Source organism: Salvelinus sp. IW2-2015, linkage group LG24 (genome assembly GCF_002910315.2).
Source record: "Salvelinus sp. IW2-2015 linkage group LG24, ASM291031v2, whole genome shotgun sequence".
In the NCBI taxonomy this organism is placed as follows: domain Eukaryota; kingdom Metazoa; phylum Chordata; class Actinopteri; order Salmoniformes; family Salmonidae; genus Salvelinus; species Salvelinus sp. IW2-2015.
In genome coordinates, this window is record NC_036864.1 from 3507532 (window position 1) to 3523483 (window position 15952).

Below are 15952 nucleotides of genomic sequence, written 5' to 3' on the forward strand. Positions count from 1 at the left end.
AGTGCGCGAGACGCTGGAACGCCACCCACCTCGCCAGATTTCGCGACACGACAGCCAATCACGACTCGAGCCGTCGATGATGTCATCAAGAATAACAGATGCATGACATATTGGAATTGACTTTACAATGCTTGTCTCTTTTTTTTAAATTAAAAATATTATTTTTCCCCCTTTCACTTTTGTCAGCCGTAAAACATTCCAGTCTGAGTAAAAACCGCTGGAAATTGCTCATTGAATGGAAAACCATATGAGCCTGATGTAATGTTTCATACATTCAAGGAGCATTTATTTATTGTAATTAATGGGAAACTTGGCACTTATTTGTTTTTATGTTGTTATTACCATGTTTTGTTTATTTTAACAGTGAAACAGCAACATGTACAAATTAGGTTTCCTTTGGGTGTATCAGAAAGACATGGTTTGGTGGTTTTTCCAGGCTCACCACTAAATGTCCATTTATGTTCTGTGAACTTCTGTAGCATTTTCTGGTCAGTGATAAAGGCGCAATTCAAGGCAGCAATGAACTCCATTTGTTTACACCTTACTTTTTCATATAGTCAAAAACAACATGGCCTCTAGAACGTTTTGCACCTGTTGTCTAAAACAGTGTGAGAAACACAGAGCCCTTTTATACCTTTGAAAAGACATTCCAAATCWCCTCTGAGTATTGGCATTAATCTCACAACCAGTCTCATTTTCAAAAGCTTCTCATGCTGAAGTTGAGAGAGAGAGAGAGAGAACCGYATTTTTCACGTGACCCAGTGTGAGCGATGGTAAAATMCTTCACGCTGGCTACARTCTCTAGAATTAGACAAATTAAGTTTAATCTGTTTTTTTCTCCCCTTTGTGTTTTTATGTAAGGGTTCAGAAACCTGAGTGGAGATATCGCTGTGTGTGGAGGCTGATCTGTGGAGCCACATTAGGGGTTAGGGTTGAGAATTATCWAACAAAGCCAGAGTAATCCMAGGCTAATGAACTATGACCCTATAGMCCCTCAGCAGCTTTTAGAATGCTCTTCGTTAACCTCAATAGGAACAGGCCCAGCAGGCAAGTGTGGTGGAAAGGACGTTATTACAATCAGCTAACAACTCAGAAATTGTAAAAAAAAATATATATATATATGTTTTTGCAGTTTCACCTTCATTTAGCTTATATGGCCCATAAAAACATACAAGTGGTGTGTGCAGCAGTGCATCACGTGCAGTAGGCCTTTGTCTGCCTATTTCATTTAACAACAGAGAAGAACGTATTTGTTGGCAAAGTGTGTCTGTCATACGCAGATCATGTTATGACTGTACAATAAGGGGCACACTGCAAATAAATATTGTATTAATTTATTATTTCAGAATTATACCGTTGTTTCCTGAGCACTATTTCCTATATAATCAGCCTGTATTTGTTCAGGGGTACATGTACAGTACGTATATCCTGGAAATTCTTGGAATCCTTCCTCTAGACAAAAAATAAACAAGCCGTGTCTGACTAACTTTGGAACAGAATAGAATCAGATGACCACAGCTAAAGTCCAGTTTTATCAGATCCACTTTTTTATATGCAGATGGCATGGCATGTCAGAACTTCAKGGTGAGCATCCAAAGAAAACAGGAGATATGCAAGGCCATTGTTAACCATTAATAACATAACCTCTGTTGAGCCATTGTCAGGTTGGAACATGACGGAGTCATCATATTTGTTGCATTCCTTGTCGGGTCAGAGATTGGAGACTTATTAGGTTTCTCTGGGGGGGGTAGTTAGCAGTGACGTTTATCATTTTCTTTTAACTGAGCTTCTCAACTCAATCAGGGTGGTGTCCACCATTTCCATCGGATGTCCCTGAGGATTCTTCAAACAAATACTCCAATAACYACATAACGTCTTTGTTTCTTTGTTTATGTCACCATGGCCTCAATTTAAGCCTCGGTCAGTGTAACTTTTTATAGTTATTATCTAGCATTTCTGAAGTCACTTTATATAAAAAGATTGTGACTAAGAGAATGGCATGATGAGGGAGTCACAGCCTTGCATGAACTCTTTGTGATATCTCTCGTCATAGGACCTTCTGGAAATGTTGTTGTCCTAAGTAGGCCAACGTACTGTAAGCAGAATGCAGGCGCAYAATCTCATCTCTAAAAATCTATGTGTAGAAATAATKCCTGTTATTTAGTGCGAGCTGCCCAGYCAGCCTTCGGGGAGCCTGGGAAGGCATTGTGCGCTAAGAGTTGTTTGAAGGCTCTACAGTATGTGTGGTTCTGTGGTTCTGTAATGACAAAMGGGACCAGGCGGTGACTCAGAGGAAATACCTTTCATGTGACTGACAAGCCGTTAAATAGACACAGGAAGAGGCGAAAGTTGAAAAGATAGCAGCGCCGAGAGAGGGTGGGGGATCGCATCCAAATGTGCATGACTCACTGGGGTTCCTGYCTGTTGGTTCTCCTACGCTACTCCCTCTCCTACATGCCATAGTGCTTAAGTGGGACATGGCCCCCTTTTCGCTTTACTGCTGTTTATTTTGAAGAAAACATGTGAAATACTACAGTGTATGAGATGAGCAATGTACATAGTGTATGGTAGTAAAACCAATCAAGGTTGACAAGGCTCAAGTTTACACTACATTCCATCCCCCTAACCAAACACAATGGCCTGAGTGAATTCACTTAGGCTAACTCACCCACACATACAGTGGCTTTAGGCATTGGTAGACATTATCCCTGCGTGCCAAACAGGCCTGTGAGACTAATAGAGGGTAAGTGAGAGATTATTTAATTGAAACTTCCTGGACKTCTGGTCCTGCAGGTCAAACAAACCCCCCCATTCAGTCAACTGGTGTCGGACTTAATTTGTGAGTGAAGATATTAGGTGTTGGGCATCAATCTTTAATCGGAAAGGAAGCCACTTCTTGTGCGATAAAGTCAAAGCATTCTATCTCTGATGTGTCAGCACAGTGTGATGCCCATTGTTGATTGTGAAGCTACTCTAGGATCTACTTCCTATCCGCTAGGAGGTCAACTAGGAAACCCGGACACATTATCGTGACCCTGAAATGTTTTCATCTCCGTATTTATCAGCAGCTCATTCATCTACACCGCATTTTAAAACATTTCATTTTCAAAGCAAGATGTCACGCACAGCTCCTTAGCTTTTGATGGTGATATCCATTCTATCTCTGGTGAAACCACCGTCAGTTCACTGTTCCCATTAACTAACAGTGAGATTATGGCTATCAGTTCATGTTCAATGGAGAGCTTTGACTACTAGGAAAGGGAAACATGTCCCAGACCCTGACCTGTGCTCTCCATCTCACTCACAATGGGACTCCCGCTCCCAGTAGTTAAAGTATGATGAACGGTCAGTGACTTCCGACACGCTAGGGCCAAGTAACAACCACACCGCTTCACTGCTCTGTGCCAGAATCCCTCTTCCCTCCCTTGCATACTGTACAGTACATATTTGGTGAACTGTCAAACCGTCAGAGTCAGAGAAACCCCCAAAATTACTATGTTGCATTACGCCATGAGACAATGAGACACCGCACAGCAGTTGGGATACACAGGAAGCATGACAGCATGGAAATAGCTCCAAGAGACTAAGGGAATGCAGGGTAGTCGCGGTAACAAATTATTTAGGTTTAMCATTCCAATGATCTATGTGCTGTCAAACTAGAAGATAAACCCGGTAATTGTACACTGTTTTATGAGTAACTGGAATCGCTGTCATTGGGTGTTTTTATATTGTTGCCTAGCCTTCTCATCCTTGCGACATGCCAGGGACACTAAATGGGAAGGAAAGGGGAAGGGGATACCTAGTTAGTTGTACAACTGAGTACATGAGACACCGAAATGTGTCTTCCGCGTTTAACCCAACCCCTCTAAAACAGAGAGGTGCGGGGGACTGGCTTAATCGACGTCCACGTCATCGGCGCCTGGGGATTAGTTGTTGTTGGGGGTTAACTGGGCAGAACAGCAGATTTTTCCACCTTGCCGGCATGGGGATTCAAACCCCATGCTCTTAATCAATGCTCTTAATCGCTAGGCTACCTGCTAGCTTTCAGCCAGTGTGTTATTGTACTGTGCTCCTATGCATTCATTGGCATCTAGTTCTAGTAGGATTCCACTGGCAGTTTAAAATGGGCCAGTACGTGTGTTTCCTCTTGCAGCCCTTCCCAGAAACAGAAACAATTGAGGAAGGGAAGGTGAGTGGGAGGAGGGGGCTTAGCTAATCAGTCAAGGATGATGGCTGGACTGGAGACCAGTGATTCATGGGTAGGGAGGTTGGAGGGCCGTGGGTTCGCCGGATGTAGACGTCACACTGCGTGGAGACAACCATATGTCTCTGAGGGAATTGTGGGAACCTAAATATAGACATGATTTCACAAGAATACCCCTATTAGTTGTTGATGTTTTCCCTAAACGCATTACCATAGCATGTGGTCAGTATGATATCATATGACTTAATGGTATTAATATCTGCCCACTACTATAATTACACTGAATGTGTTCACTACATTATGTTGCGTAGATAGTGGATATTGTAGCTCTATGTATTGCATTTACAAGGACCAATGGCTTACATGCAGCAACCCTAACACACAGACTTCATTTTTGTGGTAGCGATTGAACCATTGTTAGTGGTGATCTAAGAGGGTGTGGGGCTTACTGTGGCCTGTGAGTTATGGAGGATTGTCCTTTATCCATCAGCATGCTGTCATTGTGCTTGGCTCGCCCTCTGCTCCCCCTCTGGTAATGGCGAACCAGGCCAGACCATGGTCCATGGGGTGTGTGGACTAGATGGACCACGATTGACCGCGGTTGACCGCGGTGTTACCGGACAAACTGCTGTGTGATGTACCGCAGCTCATCCCATGTCCAGATTTACTGATGCCTGGAATCTCCCCTCAGCACCGCAGGAGAACCTGCACAAACATTTATCCACAGCATCATGGGAACATTGTGGTGTTTCACAATAACGTKTCTAACTGTCCTCAAATTGATAGTGGTGTTTGGGCAACTGAGGATGGCTAGGCCTTTTTAGAGGAAGAATGCATTTATGATGTCATAGTCCTTTAGAGAGTTTCGATAAATGTTTAGTCTCACCATTATAATGGAACAGTGTTTTTGTCTTATTYCTTCAACTGCCCATAAAGTGACTGTAAGTGTTGTATACATTGGGGGGATTGGTGGCTGTAAATTCAGTTTTAAAGCAACATATTAGACTTGGTTGTGTATAAAGGACAGTATACAAAGTGCAGATTGTGAGAAAGCAGCTTGGGAGTGCCTTTGCGTCACCCAATAATGATTAATGTTGTCTTTAGAGAGAGGGCGTATAGCCACACTGGGAAGACTCCCTCAATTTACTGCTTTACTGGACATGAAGCAATATACTCAAACCACACTCAAAACCCTCACACCACACTTGCAATTCATTGTAGCTCCCTGAGTGACTCCCTGTCACTCCTTCTTGTACAGTATGCCCAATCCAGCTCTTCCTGGGCAAAAAGAGGTCAGGCCAGGCGACCCTACCACTATTCTACTCCGATGTCGTTCTCTAGACAAACCGTTTCCTTCACCATGCTAAACGGAGCCCTTTTCCAGGTGAGGAAGTGGATCTGCCCCGGGCAATGAGGATGGAGCTGTCCGGCCAGGGTTTGGTCTGAGTGAGACATCAAAAGCGAGGCGGCCAGCTGCCCGGGACTAGTTCTACGGCAGAGGTTGGCTCTCTCGCTCCCTTCTGCTGGTATAAATAGAGCCGGGGTGTGCCACATCCAGCTGTTCCAAAATATTTTCCCCCTTGATGTTCCCTTCCCTCTCTCTCTCTCTTCCTCTGTACCGGGGCCTCATTGAAAGCAGTGGCTGTGCTGACATTTGGGCTCTGGTTTTGTGTAGTCTGCAGAAGGTTCCCCTCCCTCTTTTGCCAAAAGGAGCTGCCTGTTCCTTCTATTGTTTTCCTCAGGCGTGCGGTAGAGTAAGAGCCAACATCGACATGCATGTGTATGATCACATGTGCTTAGAAATAAATCTTGTGAAATACAGTATAGGTCAGAGGGTAGAGCTAATATTGCACGGAATGACCATAACCTTTGATGGCTTATGTACAGTGTCTTCGGAAAGTATTCAGACCCCTTGACTTTTCCCACTTTGTTACATTACAGCCTTATTCTAAAATGGACACACATTACTCCATAATGACAAAGGGGAAACCGTTTTTTAGAAATAAAAAACAGAAATACCTTCCATAACTATTCAGCCCCTTTGTTATGAGACTCGAAATTGAGCTYAGGTGCATCCTGTTTCAATTGATCATCCTTGAGATGTTTCTACAACTTGATTGGAGTCTACATCTGGTAAATTCAATTGATTAGACATGATTTGGAAAGGCACACACCTGTCTATATAAGGACCCACAGTTGACAGTTCAAGTCAGAGCAAAAACCAAGGAATTGCGTGTAGAGCTCTGGGACAGGATTGTGTCGAGGCACAGATCTGGGGAAGGATGCCAAAAATGTTCTTCAGCATTGAAGGTCTCCAAGAACACAGTGACCTCCATCATTATTAAATGTTAGATGTTTGGAACCACCAAGATTCTTCCTAGAGCTGGCCGCCTGGCCAAACTGAGCAATCGTGGGGAGAAGGGCCTTGGTCAGGGAGGTGACCAAGAACATTGTCCAGAAGGACAACCATCTCCGCAGCACTCCTCCAATCAGGCCTTTATGGTAGAGCGGCCAGACAGAAGCCACTGCTCAGTAAAAGGCACATGACAGCCCAATTGGTGTTTGCCAAAAGGCACCTAAAGACTCTCAGACCATGAGAAACAAGATTCTCTGGTGTGATGAAACCAAGATTGAACTCTTTGGCCTGAATGCCAAGTGTCACGTCTGGAGTTAACCTGACACCATCCCTATGGTGAAGCATGGTGGTGGCAGCATCATGCAGTGGGATGTTTTTCAGCGGCAGGGACTGGGAGACTAGTCAGAATCGAGGAAAAGATGAACGGAGCAAAGTACAGAGAGATCCTTGATGAAACCCTGCTCCAGAACGCTCAGGATCTCAGACTAGGGTGAAGGTTTACMTTCCAACAGGACAACGACCCTTAGCACACAGCCAGACAACGCAGGAGTGGCTTCGGGACAAGTCTCTGAATGTTGTTGAGTGGCCCAGCCAGAGCCTGAACTTGAAGCCGATCGAACATCTCTGGAGAGACCTGAAAATAGCTGTGCAGCAACGCTCCCTATCCAACCTGAAAGAGCTTAAGAAGCTCTGCAGAGAAGAATAGGAGAAACTCCCCAAATACAGGTGTGCCAAGCTTGTAGCGTCATTCCCAAGAAGAATCGATGCTGTACTTGCTGCCAAAGGTGCTTCAACAAAGTACTGAGTAAAGGGTCTGAATACTTATGTAAATTACATTTTTCAGTTTTTTGAAAAAATTTGCTACAATTTAAAAAAAATGTTTTTSCTTTGTCATTATGGGGTATTGTGTGTTGATTGACTACGGGAAAAAACGATTTAATACATTTTAGAATAAGGCGGTAATGTAACAAAACGTGGAAAAAGTTATTGGGTCTGAATGCTTTCTGAAGGCACTGTATGTATATCCAATCATTTTTTCACGCTTGTTTAAGCTCTAAATCTTGCCCCACGCTTCCTAAAGTGAGCATTAGCACGAATGGTAACAACAACGTCATCAATTAAACAGAGTGCTCTCACCCTTCCCTTAGGCTTATCTCACACCACCTGAGGTGCGAATAACCTTGTAATGGGCCTTGCATGTTATCAGGCTATATAATGCTGTGTATGTTTTTCACACAGTAATGTAGGTTAAACATGAAGTGATAATCAATAACACATGTACAGTACGACTTTCAGCTCAGTGAATCTATGGCAGTTGATCGATGCCATGAATCACCCAATTGGTTCAATGTTTATTTTTAGATTCAGTCTTACATTATCTAGACTCATTTAATTCAGCTCAACACCATTTATACTGTAGTTGTATGCACGGTACAATCCTTACTGAATTCTAGTAAGTGGAGGACCTACAGGCAGAGTCCCAACCTGTAAACTGTCTTTCTTCAGCCCTCGGCTTTCCCATTTAACTCTGAGTGGCGGACTGCGACGTCTGAGTGGCCACTCAGTGGTGGATTTCCCAACAGCCCCTCTCTTCCTGTTCGATAAATCCCCCGGGCCAACACCCTCTACTACAGCCACTGTGTGTCCCGGGACTCCTGGCCGTGTCAGAACAACTCTTGTTTCCCTTCTAGCTGGGAGATTCTTGACTCTATGGTCCTGTACTTCCTCATCCGAACAGATGTTAATAGAGAAGGAACCGGTCACTTTCCAGAGGCCTATAGAACTCTACAGTATTAGCACCTGTTCTATGTCCCGGCCTTGTTTTATTTGCTTAGCCCACTTTCTTTCTTCTCTCCTTATTTGTTAATCCATTGGGCCACTTTAGGGCTTTGGCTCTGGATAAGGATATGGGGGGGGGGGGGTTCAAAACCATTTCCTTTGCTCCTCATTTAGGCCTTCACTATAAAACATTTCCCAGTTCCCTCAAGTGCCACTAGAACTAAATTGTTTTGTTGTTGTGCGCCTGTAGAGTCCCCTCATTGATCAGTGTTTTGGAGGGATACTTGAGTATTACATTTTGGCTGTCCTATCACATCTTAACCCTGCTTGCAAAACTGGATAATTGACTGTTACCAGCTGTTTAAAGCCTACCTCTCTCAATGCAAATTGCCTGTTGAACCCCATTTTAAATTGAGTAAACAAAGTTTGTGATGCCAGTCATCTGTTCTATCAACACCAGGACCTCGACCATCTGCTCCAAACTCCCGATGCCAAATTGACTTTTGGAATGTTTTATTTGTCCGTTGCTTCATTAGCATAAAATAAAAAAATAAAAACCTATCAGAGCTGTGCAAAGACAAACGCCCAGCAATCTGTCATGGACTGTGTTTATGGGCTTGTACGAAATGGGGAAAGTTGTTCAAATTGTTCAACTTCTGGACAAAGCTCATAAAAAAAAACATTTTACTTTCCAAAAACTTTTACTGCAATTTCTAAACATCATAAATCAAGACATGAGAAATAAGCAACTGCATCATGAGAAGAGGTATGAGTAATGACATAATAATTGTCATCATGTTGTGAACATGAAACTGATGGCAAAACTGGTTTTATGCCTCCTCCTGACTATCCGTTGAAGACCTTTCGGTCAGAAACATAATGTTTTGAACTAGAACGCAATAAAAGTGCAATTTTCTGTTATCAACCAATCTTTTCTCTGTATGCCTCCTCTATGAGGCCAATGACCAGAGGTTCACAGCTTTCCCGATCCCAGGATCGAGTGACTTTGCTGGGTGTAATTGYATACATTGCCTCCTTACTTCCGCAGTCGTTTTTCCAAAGACCCAGTATACTCTAGCCTAACCCTGGAAAATGGGAATGTGACATCTCTTTCCATTTTAGACAGAGAGGAATGCCCTGCCGCACTAATCGTTTCTGCAGGACTGGCTCTGCCAAAGGCCCTGTCTGTCCCATTGATGTTGGTTCTCACTTTTTTTCAAATGTAGACGCCAGCTGAAATGTAGCTAGGTTAGGGAATTGATGAGCACTAATAGCCCTGCTGCATGACTCTATTATTGCACCACCACAGCAAAGTTGGATTGAAATAGCAATTGTTTTGGTAGTGGTAGTGTCTATTCTACTTAGGCTATGCATTGGGGGGGTATGACATAACCTACACTCATATCTGTGTTTACGTAAAATAGATGGACTCTGAGTGAAGTAGTGGCCATGTTCTGTTATTAAATCATATTGGTTAACACCTGCTCGATCATGGCTTGAAGGGAAACTGGAGTAGGAAGCATGAAGAGTTCCCTTTCATTAATTCTGATGCCTCGATTAGAGCACCAGTTAGAACTAAAGGTGTTCATACAGTAAGACTTAGCATGAATCGTGTCCATATGCCCAGTATTTTCTCAGCATTTGTCAGAGTGTATTCCTCAGAACATTGTGCAGMTGTCCGAAGATGACTGAAATATCTCCGAATGGCCAGCCATTGCCTCAATTAGAAGTGCCACCGACATTGCTTACTTCTAACATCTTCCTTGCCTCTCTCTTCGAAACCCATGAACCATTCGCAGGTGCCTTGCTCAAAGTGTTCAGACTCTTCGCCATCAAATACATCTCTATCACAAACTTGGTGTTCGGTATTCTGAGGAAACTTCCACTCTGGAAACTTCCATCGCTGAAAATAGGCTGCCTGTCTGTTTTCCAGACAGATGTTTCCCTCGTGGAAACACACTCGGATCAGGATGGATCCTAACGTAAGCCAGATGACCCTGAATTCCATGACCATAATTATCATGCCCCATTAGCAGTCTGTAACGGCTTACGATGTGATACACTGAGCATCCGATGCATAGTTTGCGGTGGCTGGTCGGTAGCGCACGGTTTACCATTACTGTAAATACAACTTAAACAGTGTGTCGTCTGGTCTCTCTGTCTTCTGGGAACAGTGTGTCATGCCGGTGTCACGTTGGGAGAGGTGTGTTATGTCTACGGCTTAATTCAATTTGTACAACTACAAAGGCCGTGGCAMGTTTATCTTGTGTAGTGACTTGGCTATGATGAAGTGCAGTGGTTTACTTACAAAGAAGATGACAAATCCCTCGGATCCAGTGTACATTTGAGTGTGGGTTTGAAGATGGCGATGATAGATGGTTGGCTCTAGGTTAAGTGTTTTCTTGACGCTCCAAACACTTGTACATTTACCACACCAGCACAATTTAAAGACCTCAGAGAAACCACTGAATAACCTGATGAACAAGAAGATGTTCTGACAGTCTGGTTTGGAATATGTAGGTATTCATCCATTCACTCACCTGTTTAAAATGTCAATGTAAAATATTCATCCTCGACTTTCAGGTTTGATCTTGATTTTGTAAAGGTTTCATCAATCCACAGAACACTTTCTAGTTACTACAGCACATACATATACAGTACAGGAATAGTTCTGAGGTTTTGCCATGCTGATGTGGTGTGTGTGATTACAGTCAGTAATTTGCGTGTGCTTCGTTTGTCTCTCAAGGCCACGTTAATCTTTGAGCAGGGTTTTRTGTGGACAGGCTGTCTTTGGTTTCGATGCCAGGAGATCTTTTTGAACAGCGGCCTGGGTCARGGTCCCCCAGCTCTCCTCCTCTCCTCGTCTGCGTAAGTCTTTTCGCTGCTGTCCGCTTCCTTGATGTGGCAGCTTTGAGCGGCCATCGTAAAAATTAAGAGATCATACAAATGCAGGGATGGATGCACCATGTGTTGTGTTGGATAATTGATGCGCCCCCTTAAAATGACTTTACCCCCTCATATCAGAGCTTGATATAAGTACATATTTACAATGTACATCTAAATACTTATCCATCTGGCCTCACTCCTGGCTAATGTTGTGGAGAAGGTTTTTTGTTTGACCTTTCACCCTCAACTCTCAGATCGCCTTTTTGTCTAGCCGCTCATTGTTTTATTAATTGCCAACCAACATCTGAAGTTTWACAATAAATGTTTTACAGTACCACTGTAACATTGTACATTATATTAGTGCCACGCCCCTACTTCACAAGGGTCATTGGGCAATTATAATGGTCAAATAACTTTTTAGGTCCCTCCATTATAACTGTGGTGATTSACTAAGGATGGCTATTTGGGCACAGATGTTACGTGACAATTAGCCTCGGTCCAACATGATGACACCTGCAAAGGCGGGGTCATTGGATGACTCATGTCCCCTCTCAGTTCGAAGTGCTGCCCTTTAGTTTGTGGAAAATTCCATGGGCCCAATAAGACTGGTTCAAAAAAAKTCTTCAATGTTTTACCTAATTTGTCTGCATGCCAGCAACCCAACATTCAACTGAACTTAACTTTATAATTGAGTGAGGCGAGGGGACTGGGGGGGATTTAAGAATGTGACACAGAGGTGTTTGGAGGTTAGGGAAGTGTGATTCACGACAGCCTTCGKCCCTAAATGATCCACTTGTCTGACTTTCACACGCAGAAAATATATAGACTGAGTGTTTTGGCCCGAAGGATGGGCTTCCCTGAAGTATGTCCATTAGGTGCCAGACCTGGTCGTCTGGTGTGTTACTGTAAATGACGGCAACCTCATGTTGTGAAACCAAACCTAGACTGSTGAACTCACTGGCCATATAATTAGCTTTTGTGTGTGTGTTTTCTCAATTACTTTATCATACTTGAACACATTGTTAATGGTTTTCGGGKGGGAACRAGAAAGCCAAGTACAGTAATTCATGCAGCTGTGAGAAAACAAAAGCTGAGACAAATCAAAATGTACAAAAGGCCCACCAGGGATATTTTATGGATAGGAATCTCTGGGTGGGTGTTTTGCTGAAAAACCTATAAAGGATATATCAATCCCTATTGTAATACAGTCTGGACTAATAACATAGTTTCCATAGTGTGTGAAAAAACAACTCCCCATTTTATGTCAGTGACATACAGTCTGTAATAATATAATAATTTGTAATAATTGTCTTTGGATTGTTTAAACAAATGCCCCCCCCCCCCTGAGTATTATCGTAACTACTGAAGATGAGCGGTTGACAGTGAATCAGTGAATCAATACAAAACAGTGAGCTCATGTCTCAGCCTGAGATGGTGTTATGCCAGGTTTAGTGTCTTGACTTATTTATTCCTCCCTCTGATGTTCCGTGCTGCCAGTGTAACCTCACGAGATAGGATGTGGTCTCTTCCCTACACAGTGTCTCCCGTCATTGCCACATTGATGGGAATGACTGGGAGGTGCGCAGGTTATACATCCAGACAGAGTTGGCGGCCACAAATCTGCCCGCCCAAAATCTCCTCTGTCATTTTAGGACAGGCCCCTACAGGGAAACCACTGTCCTCAGTYATTCTCATACACATGTTATATCAGGTGTCTCCCTGCTGCATAGCTCACTTGTACTAAATACAAGATGACTCAGCTTGCGTCTGAGGCTGAGTGAATGTTATTTTCTCTGGCAAATGGAGATTTCCATTTAAAAAATAGAACTATCTACCACAAAGGGCGATACCTACCATAAATGGTCAGTTACTGTTGATCGGTATGTAGCTTATTCTTCAGAATTTAAATTATGAATTGAGAGATACATTGAGGAGTCCATTTTAGGGTTGTAAAATTCCSGTAACTTTCCCAAAATTCCCTGGTTTTCCGGAAATTTGGGTTGGAAAATTCCRGATTTCCTGCTTATTCCCTCCTGATTTCAGGAACCTTCCAACCAGGATTTCTGGAAAACTAGGGAATTTTGGGAAAGTTACCCAAATTTTGCTACCCTAGTCCATTTATCTTTCTATGAGCCAATGTGTGTCACCTAAACAGAGTACAGTTGAAGTCGGAAGTTTACATACACTTAGGTTGGAGTCATTAAAACTCSTTTTTCAACCACTCCCCAAATTTCTTGCTAACAACCTATAGTTTTGGCAAATCGGTTAGGACATCTACTTTGTGCATGACACAAGTAATTTTTCCAACAATTGTTTACAGACAGATTATTTCACTTATAATTCACTGTATCACAATTCCAGTGGGTCAGAAGTTTACATACACTAAGTTGACTGTGCCTTTAAACAGCTTTGAAAATTCCAGAAAATTATGTCATGGCTTTAGAAGCTTCTGATAGGCTAATTGACATCAGTTTTGTCATTGAGGTGTATTTGTTGATGTTTTTCAAGGCCTACCTTCAAACTCAGTGCCTCTTTGCTTGACATCATGGGAAATCAAAAGAAATCAGCCAAGACCAGAAAAAAATTGTAGACCTCCACAAGTCTGGTTCATCCTTGGGAGCAATTTCCAAACGCCTGAAGGTATCACGTTCACCTGTACAAACAAAAGTACGCAAGTATAAACACCATGGGACAAACGCAGCCGTCATACTGCTCAGGAAGGAGACGCGTTCGGTCTCCGAGAGATTAATTGACTTTGGTGCGAAAAGTGCAATCAATCCCAGAACAACAGCAAGGACCATGTGAAGATGCTGGAGAAAACAGGTACAAAAGTATCTATATACACAGTAAAACGAGTCCTATATCGACCTAACCTGAAAGGCCGCTCAGCAAGGAAGAAGCCACTGCTCCAAAACCACCATTAAAAAAGCCAGACTACGGTTTGCACACTGCACATGGGGACAAAGATCCGTACTTTTGGAGAAATGTCTTCTGGTCTGATGAAACAAAAATAGAACTGTTGGCCATAATGACCAAGCCGAAGAACACCATCCCAACTGTGAAGCGTGGGGGTGGCAGCATCATGTGTGGTGGGTGGTTTACTGCAGGAGGGACTGGTGCACTTCACGAAATAGATGGCTTCATGGGAAAAGAAAATTATGTGGATATATTGAAGCAACATCTCCAGAACATCAGTCAGGAAGTTAAAGCTTGGTCGCAAATGGGTCCTTCCATATGGAAATGACCCCAAGCATACTTCCAAAGTTGTGGCAAAATGGCTTAAGGACAACAAAGTCAAGGCATTGGAGTGGCCATCACAAAGTCCTGACCTCATCCCATAGAAAATTTGTGGGCAGAACTGAAAAAGCATGGTGCGAGCAAGGAGGTCTACATACATGACTCAGTTACACCAGCTCTGTCAGAGGAATGGGCCAAAATTCACCCAACTTTTTGTGGGAGCTTGTGGAGACTACCCCCGAAAGACTACCCGAAATGTTTTGACCCAAGTTAACAATATAAAGGCTAATGCTACCCAAATACTAATTGAGTGTATGTACACTTCTGACCCACTGGGAATGTGATGAAAGAAATAAAAGCTGAAATAAATCATTCTCTCTACTATTATTCTGACATTTCACATTCTTAAAATAAAGTGGTGATCCTAACTGACCTAGACAGGGGATTTTTACTAGGATTAAATGTCAGGAATTGTGAAAAACTGAGTTKAAATATATTTGGCTAAGGTGTATGTAAACTTACGACTTCAARTGTATACCTATTATCTGGGTTCTAAAGCTCTTTGTACTATTTTTAGGGATTTCAAGTGGTTGACTCACTAGTGTAAATGGATTGTGTAATCATGACTATATCACTCACAGAGTTTGAAACTGGATTATAAATTCACAATTACACTTCCAACTCATACACATACTAAAGTTGTTTTCAGCCTATGGATGCCTATGATGGATGCAAGCTCGATTGTGTTATCTTGCCAGTACAGCTTGGGGCTGTAGTTTCAAGATCTCTCAACACGGTTGGCACTGATGTCCTAGCATCCTCGCGTCTGTCGAAGAGTAGAGCGCTGTGATGATCAACACCAACAAGGCAACATCCAGACCGGCGGTCTCTGTTCTGTTCAGTCCTGTCCGCTGACAGCCAGACGAAGGGTGGATAAAACGATAGCAGCAGCTGCCTTTGCCCGAGCTGATCTGTCAGGACTGAGCTCACGGCTGTGTGCATACTCTGGCTGTGTGCCCTCTGCTCTGACTGAACATCTCTCTGCTTATCTAAATGTTTTCTCTCAGTGTGTGTCAGGAAGAGTCTGTGTTTTTGTACCCAGGCCCACCTTATAACTCTGATTTTATGTTGTACCGTAACGACTGCAGTAAAAATGTTAAGTGATGTCACAGACACACCCCATTCATGTTGTTCAGGTAATGTACTCCTCAGAAGAATACTTTATAGACAAATTAACAATTTTTGTCATACCATATCACGACTTGACATGCCATATTATATTATTAGCACCACCATAACACCAACTGGCCAGGTTTCTCTAGTGTAATATATACGTTTGTGTCAGAATGCATGTCACTGATGTGATGGCTTTGATACTGTCTAATCTAACTAACTATAGAGAACGATGACGCAAACTCTCCAGCGAGTCTATATCTCATTTCTGTGTGCCATTTCAAACAAGTGGGGGGAAAAATGAGAGATGTAGAAAG

The 15952-nt window shown here is 42.9% G+C and overlaps 1 protein-coding gene across 1 annotated transcript in view; it reads left to right on the plus strand.

The window, feature by feature from the left end:
• Nucleotides 1–15952, plus strand: part of LOC111951302 (synapsin-3) — a 128728-nt gene that overhangs the window by 88271 nt on the left and 24505 nt on the right. The gene's annotated exons all lie outside the window — the stretch shown is intronic.